A 15,188-nucleotide genomic window follows, 5' to 3' on the forward strand; every position below is an offset into this window, starting at 1 on the left:
CACGGTGTATTACGCTGGAGAGAATACGGGTTAATTACGATATCTTTAATTCCATCAGCCTATAGCCGATGTGTAGGAATGATGTTGGAATATGAAAGTGGAAATATCGATCGATCACACACAACGCGGTCTCGACTCGCCTGGGTGTCTGCCGAGATCAAAACTGTTGTTTCCGTCGACCTTTCCGAACACTGGGCTCAAGCTAACCAGTTTAAGAATGATTTGCGATACAATGTTGTTACAGATCTTATGATCAAAGCTATAGTGGTTTATGTAAGGCGAATGCTCGGTGAGAGACAGGATTATGAGAGCAGCGCGGGCGGCCGTCACCCACCTGTCCGAGCACCATCACCTCTATTGTCAGACGCGCCCGCTCGCTGCCGGCATGCCACAAATTGAAATCTGTTTCGTTATGCCCTTACCCTGTCAAAGTATCTAGCTGACATACAAAAATGCCGCTGCTACAAGCCGATTATAAATTAGAAACAACCGATGTGCCGTCACACGAGGCTACAAACAGTTGCGTGTTACATTTTAAAATCAATCAACATGATAGTCACTCAACAATATCAAATTTCCATTAACTTGCAATACCGAAACAATCGATGCCTTAATTGATTAGAAAAACATGGTTAGGGAGCTTCGTCACTCACGAGTGTTTACTGCATACGAATATTAGTCTAAATTAAAAGTAGCGACGGATACCAAATGCTGATCATTTAGCCGGGCGGCCCTAGAGACTCCATTAGGGGCAATAAAATGCCTATTATTATCGAGGACCGAAAAGCCAATGCACGCGATGCAATTACTTGATTGGCGGTGTTCTGGCCTGGTCTGGCTGAGCCGTGATTGATGGTGTACGTAATTAGAAAATACTTCAGCATGTGTCTTCATCGTACAATCTTAATTGCGGGCAGCACTTACCTCGCTGAGTCAGCCGGCGCGTGCGGCTCTCATGACCACTTGAAAAATATTCACATCTGATGCGGCTATTATTGAATGAGTATAGGGAAGTCGGCTGAAAGCGCCAAACGTGGTAGATATTTGTAAATCGAGCAGTATTTCAGTACCCACAGTACAAGCTTTGCTTAGTTTAGGGGTAGGTCGATTTGTGTAAGATAGTTTCCAAATATTTATTTAGTAGGTAGGTATTTTATTTAATATTAAATAAAAAGTTAGAGTGCTAGTAATTTTCATCTTCTTTGAGTTTGTCCTAACCATGCACTGCTCATGGGAGACTACGGTCCGGTTGGCACCTAATCCTAAGAATTGGCGTAGGTACTAGTTTTTAAGAAAGCGACTACCATCTGACCTTTCAAACCGGAAGAGTCAGTTTTTCACCGAAAAGCGACCGGTAAATATCAAATAAGTATATCCGTTTTTCTAAGATTAAGTACGCCATAGTAAATGTATGGCGAACTTGATCTTAGAAATCGGACAGGCTATACCTACCTATAACGTACAGTCACCATCAGATATATCGAAGCGGCCAAGGTACTCACAAATATATGAACACGCCTCTATTTTCAAGGCGTTAGAGTCCGACTGTACATGAATTCAGAAAAACTCATTGTTACGAGCCTGGGTTTGAACCTCCGAAATGAAAATCGCACGCTGTTACCGCTAGGCTACCAGCGCTCTTTCACAAGTTACAGCACTGCTTGTATTTAAGTTTATCAATCCACTCATCTTAGCGTTTATTCGTGGGTTGTTTGTGAAACATAATATTTATGACTGTGTGATTCATGATTAATATCTCTGAAACGAACTCACTGTATTGGCACTGGAACAGTGTAAACCAATTGCTGTTCCATCGAGCATAAAGTACCTACTTGAGAGTGTTGGGAGTTCATAGCCACATGATGGAGCGAGCTGAAAATATCAATTTGTCTGGAAATATCTGCGATATCTGCTGCGCCATAAATCTGCGAAGTGTCGGTGCTATCGGCCGCTCACTTTCTGCCTGATGGTAAATATCATTTGCAAAGCAGCTTATGAAACGTTTTAAGTAGGTAGCCATAGTTGGAGTAAATATAGGAAGAAGGTACATTTTATTTCGTACTTTTTACCTATGTATACTATACAAATGCAAACATGTTCGTCAAATATGTACATGTACGTGCAAATATGTACATGCAGATTCACAAACAATAAGTATCTACTTAGTGTCGATCAATAAGTATACAAAGCCCCTAATTATTGCTAACACAAAAGAGAGGGTTTATATCTAATTTTATGATAAATATGAAGAAGCGGCATTATTAAATTAACCATGTATGGACCTTTAGTCTGAAATAAATGTTTATTTTTATTTTATATATTTAGTACATTGCGTTGTTATTTCCGCAGCTAAGTTTGGATTGCGTTAGCATCTCGGGTAATCTCGTGAGACCCGGCTAGTCTGCAGGCTCGGCGCGTCCTGCGCTGCAGCTAGCCGCCCGCAAGTAATCGACCTATTAATAAGGGGCTCAGTGCTAATACGCCTAATTAAAATTGCCATCTTGAGACGCCGCAGTTTTTGGGCACACTCCAGCCGGATTATCCGGCGTGGTACTCGTGGCGCGTGTGCCGCGCACACTAACAATATTTTATCTGGGATGCACTTCTTTGGTTTTAATATTGTCGATGGTTTCTACAAGTTGTAATCATTTACTTTTTTGAGTAATGAAGGAGGAGGGCCTTTCGAGCGAATATATACATATCTAATTCTTTGGCGCGCTCGCTTCTTATAATCTAGATCTTTTGATGGACAAATGAGGTTGCATAGACAAGCTTCTTAATGTTAAATGTGCGCGGTCTGTACTGTACCTACATTTATTTTGGAGTAGGTACCTAGATACGATATGAAAAGTTACGTTTCTTCAAACAAAAACATCGCTTTTGACACTAACATCTAATCCATTTCGTATCTTTACCTGTTTATATTTTTATATATTTTTAGATATTCCCAACCTACTCACTTCCGCTTTGAAAATTTTCCATGCATTATTTACTAACTTGTGTTAAATATTACTTGCTAAATCACTGTCTGATACTGCCTTTACTGTTCTGAGCTATCTTCTTGCCCTGGGCTCCACGGAAGACCAGCGCTCAAGCATATATATGTTAGAGCATATGCTGAGTGGTGTCCATTTGTAGCCTCTATTGCAGCATCATCACTGTAACTATTGCATGTTAGTGTAGGTTACAAGTAGTTATAACTGTTTACATAGTGTATTAGATCTTCTTTCTTTTTTTTAAATAATGTGGTGTTGTTTGTAGATGGTTTTGCAATAAACTTTTTTCTACACTATTCTAAATGTTTGTCGTTGGTTAGGTACCTATTTTAAAGTTCGAATCGGGCCAAAAATTCGATTTTGTTTATCTCAGAAAAGAATCATTCTTTTGAGATAAACCCGGGCAGACGAGGTGCTTGTAACCGTTCTAGAAAAGGCTCGCTCCGGCAGGATGTAATGTATACATATAACTTATATGTAACACACTGTTCGCAAAAAAAAACCTTTTCAAAAATTTGTATGCAAATGCTATCGATTCGACTGTAACGCTCATCGCTCGTAATTTCAGCCCGAGGGAAACGTTTAGAACGGCCCGTGACTGTGTTGACAGGGCTGGGAGCGCGCGGCCTCTTTGTCGGCGTCTCTTTGAAGCGCGGGCGCCGGTAGCGCTGCTTCGAGTGCCAGTTTACGAGCACTGACGCGTTTTATTGCTCGTCTGCTTTAATCAATGAGAGCAAATGGCCATTAGGCGGCCCACGCAGTGGTAACTGTATGGCTCAAATTTTGCACGCCCGGTCCTGAGGGCTTTCCGATTTTCCGGATTTGTTGTGGTGCTCGTTTGCCTAAGGCGCTATTATTGAAAACTTGTAAGTCGTAAGTACTGCACAATATATTACTTAGACCCCCAAATTTTTCTCAGTTCAGAGATGTATTTTTTTCCACAGGGCGATTTCAGCATCCTCAATTGCGAGCAGTCCACACATACCTACTCAATAACAATGAAAACGGGTCATTTGACTCATTTATGATTCGGGTCAGACAAGTGATTCGTGTTATTTTGGAGTATTTTTAGTTAAAATATTTTTTAGTTGAACGTCATATCTATCACTAATCTATAAGGCAGCAGACAACAATAAACAAAACATAGCATATAGCAGTAAACAAGTGTTGTGTCATGGATACCTAAAGAAAAGGAAAATCACATGAACTTACGACGGAATGAAAGTTACGCTTTCTAAGCAAGTACACGTACTTAGCTAATTGCTTCCCGCACGGCAAGCTCGACAGAAGGTGTCGCCGTGTTCACGTCCTAGTAATTGACTCCTTGAACGTTTAAAACAATTAAGTCGGGCTCATGCGCTGTTCGGAGCGGGTTCCCGAGAGCAATATATTTAGCGTCATTAATGGGCGTACCGTTTATGCGCTATAACACCACTACCGCGAATCTGCGCACAAAAACGTTGTTTCATCAACACCAACCCCGGTCGGCGAGGTAATTAGGTAGCTTCGATTGGGAATAAAAACGGCTTTATGCGAAAAGGCGACAGTCCAGTGTGATTTCGTAAGTAAGCAAAACACGTGTGAGTCCAAATTTTTTTTGTAACTCAATTTCAATGTAAAGCACTTATAAGATCATTAATAATTGTCGCTACTTTCATCACTCACCCGAGGTATATATTTCGTTTGGTATGTTGCCTTTTAACCTCTATAAGTCTGAATATTTAATAATTCTATAGTCGAAAAAACAAAATTTTCCTACTTTCATACCCATATCGTAATATTTGCAATGCACCTTAATACATACCTACTGCAAAGTTGTGGACTCAATATCAGATCATATCATTCTATAGCCAAAAAAAAAAATGTTTTTCATACTCTTGAGTACCTATATACCTTGAGCAGTCCTAATGAGTATGTATTATAACGACATGTTTTTGGAATACGTATGTAGGTATATGTTAACCACTTCTATTCAAAACTCATGAATGTCATTTATTTTTTCATATTAAGTCTTGGTTCCATGTTGCAACATTCATTTCTTGGCAATAAAATGATATCGTTACAGCTTAAGGCTCGCTATAATAGGCGAGACCGATCGCCGCCGAATTTGCAAAAACTTCTCAGCTCGGGAGCAGACTTCAACCAGATTGCAGTATAGGGTCAGAAACAACGTCGAGACAACCTTATATCGCAATTGTGGAGCTGGACTGTTCTGGGCTCTATTTCTTTGCGACTGTTGGTTTAAGCTTTGCTTGGTATCCTTACATCTCAACGAAAAGGTATGAACGAAAACGGTATGTACGGATATTCTCGTCTACAAGTTGCATTTTTCAATCCGATTTTCGTGAGTGATGGTGCGCAGGTTCGATTATTAAGAATATATAGATTTTTTTTTATTCAATGTTTGGAAATAAACAAATAAACGGCGAACCCGGATCGCGAGATCTTTCGCTCACAGAACCACTAGTAATAATTTTTTAACCAAGGGATGAAAGGCACAGGCATAATAATAGTTATTTATGGAATCGGGAGTTAAATATTAGAATGAAAATACACAACAAATCCATTTGGAACCGAATTTTCATTACTACTAAATAAATGCAAACTTCCTAGATCCAAACGTATCCCTTTCAACCCGCTTTATAGATAAACAATACCTAAGCCATTTTCAGAGCATTAGAAAAAAATGTTAGGTATTAAGACCGCAGTTTAGAATGATGCATAGTTGCGTCTAGACATCATTTTAAAAATTGCAGCTTTACCTACCTATAGCGCTATCTACTTATATGTGAATTTAGTTACATTTTGAAAAACACTTGCCATTATTTTTGTAGATGCTAGTACAAGTAATTAAAAATAGCTTTCTTTGGTAATTTACCTCTTAATGTTGAAGTTCTGGTTATTGATTAAATAAGGGGTAAATCATAGATATATATTATATATGTTATACTGGCGTCTACTCCACTGACAAGAGCCATGCTCTTAAATGATGATGATGATATATGTTAGATGTACACAAACAAAGTTAAATAAATTATTTTGCCGACGGTAGTGTGAGAGCGGCGGTTACAAAGAGCCGCTACGGGTAGGTAGTACAGGGTGCTTAAATCGCGATCAAACATAATCGGGCCGAGTTCATCGCTGCCCTGTTTTCCATCTCACATGATCAACTACATACTACCGGTTATATTATAAGACGGTTTTTCGCATCAGGCATTAACTTATATTTTCTAGCTCGTGAATGACGATATTTGCAAATCAGCATGATCGATTTACTTGGTAAAGGTATTACATTACCGCATTCAAAAAGAACCCTGTATATATAATACCTAAAGTCCTAAATGTATGATGTGTAAAAGCTAATCTAGGTATCTATTAGGCTGTTCTATTAATTGGCATTAACGATTAAATACTTTGATTCTTTAAATTTGTCCAACAAAAAACAAAACAACAAAAACATCACGGGCTCATGAACCATAAGTTTTAGTAAAAGCACATAACGGCCGTATTACGTCACTATAAATTCATCAAAATAGTGTAATTAGAGTACATAAAACTAGTGGCTCTGTGAGCTGTAGACCTCGCGAGCGTAACTTAAAACCGCATTTTTGCCCAAGCTGAAACGGAGACTATTTTTAATTTTCATTCGAGTGAACATTCGAATATTGCGATATCGCTGAAATTTCACAATGTCAGTAATGTGACAAACTGATTAAGTAATGTCGAAGTGCGTCTTATTTTTTACCTATCTATTTGAACTTGAATGCAACTCTTCAATACGAGGCGGTTGTTTTAGTTCACTCTGTAATTCGAGTTTTCAGAGAGCGTTTTGTGTTTCAGACCCCGTAATCTCTCGAGATTAACACGAGCATCCCCGTAACTATAACACTTAGTGTTGTAAAACGCCGACAGGCCCGGTGTCGGGTGACTGGCGCCACATCTCTTAGCCACCAGCTCCTGGACATTATCTTAATGTCTGAAGCCGCCGAGTCCATAACCCTTGATGAGACGAGAATAGATTGTAAGTGCTTATAGAAAAACTGCAGCGTGCATGAGGCCTTATAATACGAAGGTACTTGTGGTTCACTCAATGGCACTTACATAAATACATATGCAGGTTGCAGTGGTAAAAATACCCAAGTCAATTTACGATCACCTGATATAGATCGAATGCAATTTGGTCGAAAGCTTTAGATATGAGTATACCTATCATTCGTTTGTGAGAAGAATTTAGAAAATATAATTATATAACACACAGTAGCATTTTGTTATTCCATGACTTTCATTTTTATATTTAATTGGAAAAAAAAAATCATGAATAACTTCTATCTGAGTGTAAGTGTGATAAATAACTAGATTTAAATGCTGATCCTAACCTATGCTTAAAGTTGACTTGCATTTGGATGAAACAAAAATGTTAATTATGTAAAATAGACCTTCCGTGGTAATTGAAATTTAAATACCAATATCCATAACTAAAGGTTTCAAACCCTTAAATACCACTTTAAAATATAGAACGAAATAATTTTACAACAAACAGCAACAGCATGAAGAAAACGTAATTATCAACACATCTGTTGTGTGGAAACATCTCTCTTCACCCGGACGGTTGGTGATCACAATTGTCACCAATTAACAGTGTGGGCGCGCGCAAAAAAGACCACCATCGTGGAAAACACCTTGGCTAATGTGTCAGTTGACAAACCAAGGGCTTCGGGCAAGAATGCGAGCCGCGGGGTGCGCGCCTTAATAGGGTGAAGTGTCCAAACACGGCCTCGGACCACGTGGCGCTAGCAATATAATCTATCATTTTTTTGCAAACACATGCGTTAATTTTTTGCGGTTGGTTTCAAAGAAATTTTAAGTTTGGTCATTGGTAATTTTGAATTAGGTGTTGATCGATATTACTTATATGTTTGTTTTGCAAAACATTAGAATATGACTTTCAAGGTCACTGCGATTCTTAGATTAAACATAGTAGTATTTACATGAATAGTTTGTTGTACAAAGGAAAAGTTTAATAAAAAAATTGACTAATCCAAAATTGTTTTCACAAATAAAAAACGAATGGTTCCAAAAACAATTTTCCTCTCTCTTCAATCGTTTTGGATTTCCCCATATTATTCCACTAAAAAAAACACTCTACATATATAGGTCTGTACTTATGAACATGAAAAAGTTTATAATGTGGTGTGTTTATATTGATAAAAAAATAAATTAATGTGGCTCTAAATCTATATTAATTTAAAATATATTAACCAATATTTAAAAAAATACGAATGAGTTAAGAGTAAAATGTCATTTGAATTACCAGAAACTAATACAAAAACGAACAATGCCAAGACCACACCATGCGAAACTATAAATTAAGTGATGGTTTGTGGCCAATCACTCGCCCTCAATACTTCAATACAACAAGGAATCAAATGAAAACGTCTTCATAGAGGTACAATAGTCGCGGGCGTGAAGTGTGCTCCGAAAAGCCCAGGGGGCAGTTAATGTCTAACGTATGACTGTGCTATGTAGCTGGCTAATATATGAAAGAAACTTTTTGTCCTCGGTTTTCATGAATTGGCATTCAATTTAGTCACCTGCAATAATTTACGGGCTTATAGGTCATATAGAACAACTTTTAGTATGGGGATTTACCTACTCTCCCGTAGAAAATGTCAAGGTTAGACAGCCAAAATGTATGAAACAGCCAAAAAAATTTTCGTATTTGTATTCATTAACACATTCTCAATCTAATTCTAATACGTAATCAGTACATTTCAGAATACACCAACCTCAATTACTTGTTATTATATGTAATTGATATTGATTTTTATGGTAAGTACAAAGTTTCAGAGCAATCTAGCGAGTCGATTTTAAATGATAGCGTACCTACGTTTGTATGGAGAATTGAGCCTGCTACATTTTTATACCTAAATTTACATTGGCCATTTCATACCGCTATTATTGAAAACCAAATTAACTTGAACCCTAAATGGATCAACAATTAACGTCTGTGACCGTACATCGACAAACTTCAAAAAGTTCAAATGTTTCGGGCAGACAGATGCTACCAAAAGCCACGTGATCATCTGAAGTACCTAAGCTAATTGTGATCTAATCTAATTAAATTAAATGTCTATTGATGTAATATTTTTCAGTATACACAACGAGAAACAACACTAATTACTGTTCGTATTTAGTGATAAAAAGTGTAGTCAAATACGTTTTTGACATTATCGTAAACAGCCTTAAATATATGCCGTCTCCAGAACAACTGGTTAAAGTCACACGATAATTATACGCTGGTAGAAAGTCAAAATAGTACATGAGTGTCACTTAAAAATTACAGTGTTCCACTGCCGTACCTTATTACCATTGTATTCCTTTACACCGTAAACTTTCACACAATTATTTAAATATCGCAATCAATAAAAAGTCCTATGACTAATATGTAAGACATCAAAACTCTCAAATATCATTCACCTAACGACTGTGACTTATGTTCTTTTAAATTAATTGTAACCCATTATCCAACGTAAGGATGTATCCATAAGACGGTGGTAAGTACTAGATGTACAGTCAGCATCAAAAGTAGCGGATGAAACAACGCGCCAAAGTATCTGATATTCCGAATAACTTTTCTAAATATAGGTAAATCTATAAAATTCACATCCATAAGTATATATTTTACAGTCTAAATGGTTCTAAATATAGAACCATCACTTTTTGTTAAGCTGTTACCGAATGGTAGACACTTTTGAAGCGTTGTTTGATCCGCTACTTTTGATGCTGGCTGTACATCTAAGCGAACATTTTAAATCGAATCAATTATTTTTATATTAGGGTAAGAAACGCAATTGTCACAAAATATTGTGACAACATCATTTAAAACCATTAATTCAACAATAGTGCAAGGTTTTGAAGATGAATGAAGTGTACGGAGAGAAAGCACAAACAATGCGAAACAATGGACTTCGAAGCTGGAGATACAGCTGGTTCTAAAGAAAAGCGCAGCGTGCTTTAAAATAGGTAGAATTGTTTAATTGTGTGAACGTTAAATCCGTATGTAAGGCATTGCTAAATAAAAAAGGAAAAAAAAGTAGGGTACCTACCCCATTTTATTATATACATATACTATACAAATTCGCTAAACTACTAAACTGTCATGTTTTTTTTTCATATTTATATAAGTTAATTGGTTGCATAATAGTACATTTCGATGCTAGTGCGGAAAGTATGTCATTACATTACGAGTGAAGAATGACATTTCCGCACGTGTATCGAAGGACGTTTTTTAATACAGTTGCGAAAAAATAACAACGTAACAAACAAGTATTTTTTTATGCATGTTCTATAAGACAGAAACAATTGTAAATATAAAATATTATACTATTATTACCTAAGTATCGTTATTTACTATTATTTGTGTATCGTATATTTAAAATGTTGCCTTTGGAAACTTAAATCATTCTTGCAGTAAGAAAAAACGCCTCTGCTTTGACAGGCGTTTCGGCAGCTATTCCGTTCCATTCAGACAACTTATTGAGAACGGTTTTTCAATAAGTATTCAATATTAAAAAATAAACGGTACTCGTGAAGTAATGACATACTTTCCGCACTAACATCGAAATGTACTATTACAGTACGTATGGTGCTACTTTTCCGCACTAGTGCGTAAATTAGCACATTACGCAACTACGTTGAAATTTTAAAGGCAGGTTTTGTAAAATATTGTACGATGTCTCTCTTCAGTCGTGTTTTAATTTATCATCACTAGTTTCGAATTTCCTATTTTTCGCACTTGTATCGTAATGTACTGTTAATTAATCTATTAATTTATAAATCTACTATTTCTACTAGTAATAGGTACATAAATAAATACAATCCTATTATAAGACAATCTTACACGGATCGATCTGGCCTCACAGTAAGCTCAATAAGGCTTGTACGTACCTACATAAAATAAATTGGATGATAAATTAATTGAGGCGCGTACATGTGCACTACTTACTAAATGAGTCCGTGTACTTATATGTACATACTAATTAGGTAAGTAGTTTATTAGTAAAGCCAGAGCTCAATCGTGCCCACCCTAGCTAGACGTCTGACAAGCAGTTAATTACACTAATCATAAAATATTTATAGCATCAATACAATTGATACGACAATTTTATTCAGATTTACGAGTATGTTGCGAAAGATGGACAGTTAAATTATCGACCAAGCGATGCAAAGGCGTCAGTGTATCCGCAAACATCAATGTATAAAGGTACATGTTTTTGAGAGTTTGTAATGATTTTTTTTACTTAGTACAGGTGAACAAGTTTTTACTTTATAGTGCTAACATCAGCAGAGCCGGTTATGGAGTTAGTAGGACCAAAATTGGTTAGCTCAGGGGGCTTTTTCGATATTGAAGTCCCCGCTACCCCTAATAAAGGTAAATTACCTTTTATACTTATTGATTTCTACTCAATCCAAATAACGATATTTCGTTTAGTAAACCGACACACCTGATAAACGGGACACTTCTCATTTCAATAAATATTTTACTAACAATTTCTTTAAATTTTCTCTGATGATTTTAGGCAAAGTGCACTTGATGTTTGTAGTAGACATGTGACATGGTCAGTATTTATCATCTAAGGCATAATAAGTTCAGTTGGAATGCGTGTCGTGTGGAGTGAAGGCAGCTCTGGCCGAGATAGATATGTCTTCGTCAAAATTTACATAAATGATGTATGTGATCCGCCTAATGCCGTCGGTTGGTCATTTATTAAGCAGTTAGAGCGAGGCTGTGCTCATGCGCATAGCGCGCGTGCCGTTGTGCGCGCCGACAGCGCCGCCGACGCCGGACCACACTGAAACACCTCGCGCTCGCGGCCTCGGCTAGGTCAAACCTGTTGACGTCCGTACGCCAGCCTTATCTATAAGATCACGAGCATTGACCAAGTTGATGGACGTGCGATCCATTCAACGTTTTGAAAAAAGATAGTGTTCGTCTAAAGTTTTTGCAATTATTATTTTTTATCCAGAGGCCGTGAGTTCAAGTCTCACTCAAGGCAGCAATTTTTCCACTTTTATATTTATTCTAAGTTTTTGCAATGTCAATAAAAAAACTCTGGGTACCGTCACGTGTGAAGCGCGCACGCCCTCGGGCCGGTGCGCGGGCGCCGGGCCCGGCGCGGGTGGTCTGCGTGCGCCGCCCGCAGGAGGCGTCAGCTTCACACGTCTACACACCACACATTTCTACTACCGCTCACCACTACAGTATAGAGCCTATAACAATCTACACAAGGCACCAATTCTACTTTACCAACAAAACAATCTTCTGGAACTATCAAGCCGATATGAGCAACTCATTACGCATGATAGTAGGTCTACCGAAAGTAAAGGTTTGGATGTAATAACAGATGGGTGTTAATTGCTATCATGAGGCGTCAATAATTGTTTTTTTAGCCACTAATGGCAATGGAAGTTCCGGGTTATGAAAGTTTTTGTAGGGTATAATCAAGTCGTAATCAGTGGGTCGCTGCTAGAGCGTGTGAGCTACTCTCTGCGGACTCACTTCACCGCGAGGAAATTATTAGTTTGGTGAATTTACCCGACACTAGTTTCGTGTTGAAGCGCTTGTGAGTATCGTATGAAGACATTAGAGGGATCTTTATGAGCCGTTGCGTGTGGTTCCTCTGTAATTCATGGTACAATCACATATCTCGTGGCCCTGCAATTTACGACTATGAACAGCGGGTAGGTAACGCTATGAAATCGGAGATAAATTAGCTTTTTGTTACGCGCTGTCACTGAACGGACATTTAGCAATACATACCTGTCGTGATTTATTTATTTTTCAAACTTCATTGAATACCCCTTATTAATATACATAGATAAATTAGTAGAAACTTAACGTAACAAATATAATTTGTACATTAATATTAGATCTTCGTTAGTAAATCAGGCGTGGGTTTCTTTCACATAAGTATATCAGAAAAAGTGCATTGCTGAAATATTTTAAAACTCATCTGTCAGTTCTGGAATAGTTTTTGTATAATTTGTGGATGTAGTTTTTGTGAAAAGGAAGGCCGCGCGAGTGCTAATGAGACGAATTTGGGAGAGGAAACGTTAGTTTGGAACTATAAAAAAATGGCTTGGTAAATTAATAAGTGTTGTAACGAGGCGTGAATCCAACAAGGTAAATATCGCAGTGTTGCGAGTTCGTGACCTCAGGGCCACCCACGCCGGGCAGCTCTCGCGAGTCCACGCCGCCCCGCGTCACTCGCCGTCGCTCTTCATCTGACACCAACATTAATAACAGCGCGCCGCTCTTCAGCTGTTTATGGATAACATTTTCATCACGAATTTTGTACCTAACAGCGATTAGAATTATTATGGTTCTGACTTTAAATGGCTAGTAATTTATTTAGATGAAAATCAGCTGTTGTTGTAATAGAGTAAATGCGTAAGCACAATTTCCAAATAGTTTTCTCGTAGAACGTTTTGATAAATATGATTGCGGCGTGGCGTGAATAAACCCTATAAGGACAATCAAAACAGGAAAACGATCTTGCAAATAAATGGGAGCGTACAACTACTTACAGAAAACGCGATCCGACAGATCGTATCGCAAACCCCACTATTTTCCATCAGCGTCAGCCATATTTTTGTCAATTTTTCGTCTGACATATCCTATTTCCTATTCAGAAAAACACGAAGCAGACGTGAAGTTGGAAAACAAGGGAATAGAAAAAAGAGGTTCTCGGTCGAAACGACAGATAATCGTGTTAGCCGGCCGCAGCGGCGAATAACTGATGCGGCCGCCCGCTGCACCGAACCCAATGAGATTGCGGTGTTTTTTCCGCCGACGCTCCGCGGAGACAAACAAGGGATGCAAATTCGTGTTGACACCGCGATCCATCTTGTTCGCCTCTCCGGAGACCAGTTCCTGGTCAAATAGTGCCGTGATTGAAACGTCTACGAGCTTTATTTGTGCAAGGATTCTCATGTTTTTGTTTCCGCGTGCCACCTGGTTGGGGTTATAGGTGGGTTCTTGAATGAATTTAAATATTATGTGGAATTTGCAGCTAAGGCTACAAACTAGATTTTTATACATTTGTATACCATTAATATCCATCCATTGATTTCCCTGCGGAACTTCGTGGATGCTGCGATAATTTATGTTACTCTGATGATCACCACTATGTTATTGATTGTTTATATCGCGATATTGTTGCTGCTTTATCGGAATCGGCGTCTTTGAGTTGTAAATGTAGACGCGTTGATAAGAAAAAACCAGTGACGGGGTGGAATAAATATGTGAGCGAGGTCCACGAGGAGGCTCGAAATAAATTTAAGTTGTGGCTGTCTTGTGGCAAACCGAAGTCAGGATACCATTATGAGGAAATGCGTGATAGTAGGAGAAGGTTTAAGATGCGTTTGAAATGGTGTCAGAGAAACGAAGAGCAAATAAAGTTAGACATTATAACAGCGCAATATTCTAAGCGTGATTTTAAAAGCTTTTGGAAGTCCACAAATAAACAAAATGTCAAACCGAGCCTTCCCGTGAGCGTCGACGGTGTCAGCGAGCTGAAAGGAATAGCCGAGTTGTTTTAAAACAGTTTTACTGTAAAGTCGCCATTGGGGCCATCACGGGCGTCGGACGTCAACAATGAGGTACGTCGTGGCCAGGAGTTGGGCACTAGATTTGCAGGCAAAGAGGTGAAAAATGCGATAAAATCTATGTCTAGAGGGAAATCTCCTGGGCACGATGGTCTCAGTATAGAGCACCTTCAGAACGCTGGGCCACATTTACCTCGAGTGCTTGCTATGTTCTACACGCTATGTGTGGGACACGGATACATGCCAGCTGACATGATGAGGACTGTGGTGGTGCCGATCGTGAAAAATAAAACTGGTGACATAAGTGACTCGAGGAACTACAGGCCCACCTCATTAGCCACAGTAATAGCCAAGGTACTTGACAGTTTGCTTGGTGCCAGAATGGAGCGATATTTAAAACTGCATGATAATCAGTTCGGTTTCAGGGCTGGTTTATCGACGGAAAGTGCCATACTGGCTTTAAAGCAAACTGTCAAGTACTATACGGACAGAAACACACCTGTGTATGCTTGTTACTTAGATTTGACAAAGGCTTTTGATTTGGTTAGATACGACTTTTTGTGGCAGAAATTAAAAGAAATAAAT

General features: G+C 38.4%; 1 protein-coding gene across 1 annotated transcript in view; it reads left to right on the plus strand.

The window, feature by feature from the left end:
* LOC133517902 (uncharacterized) overlaps positions 1 to 7,458 on the plus strand; it is an 89,317-nt gene extending 81,859 nt beyond the window's left edge. The window contains exon 3 of the mRNA XM_061851376.1: positions 6,837 to 7,458. The gene's annotated coding sequence lies outside the window, so the exon portion shown is untranslated. The remainder of the gene's footprint in view (positions 1 to 6,836) is intronic.
* The last annotated feature ends 7,730 nt before the right edge of the window (positions 7,459 to 15,188 follow it).

Source organism: Cydia pomonella, chromosome 5 (assembly GCF_033807575.1).
Source record: "Cydia pomonella isolate Wapato2018A chromosome 5, ilCydPomo1, whole genome shotgun sequence".
NCBI lineage: Eukaryota > Metazoa > Arthropoda > Insecta > Lepidoptera > Tortricidae > Cydia > Cydia pomonella.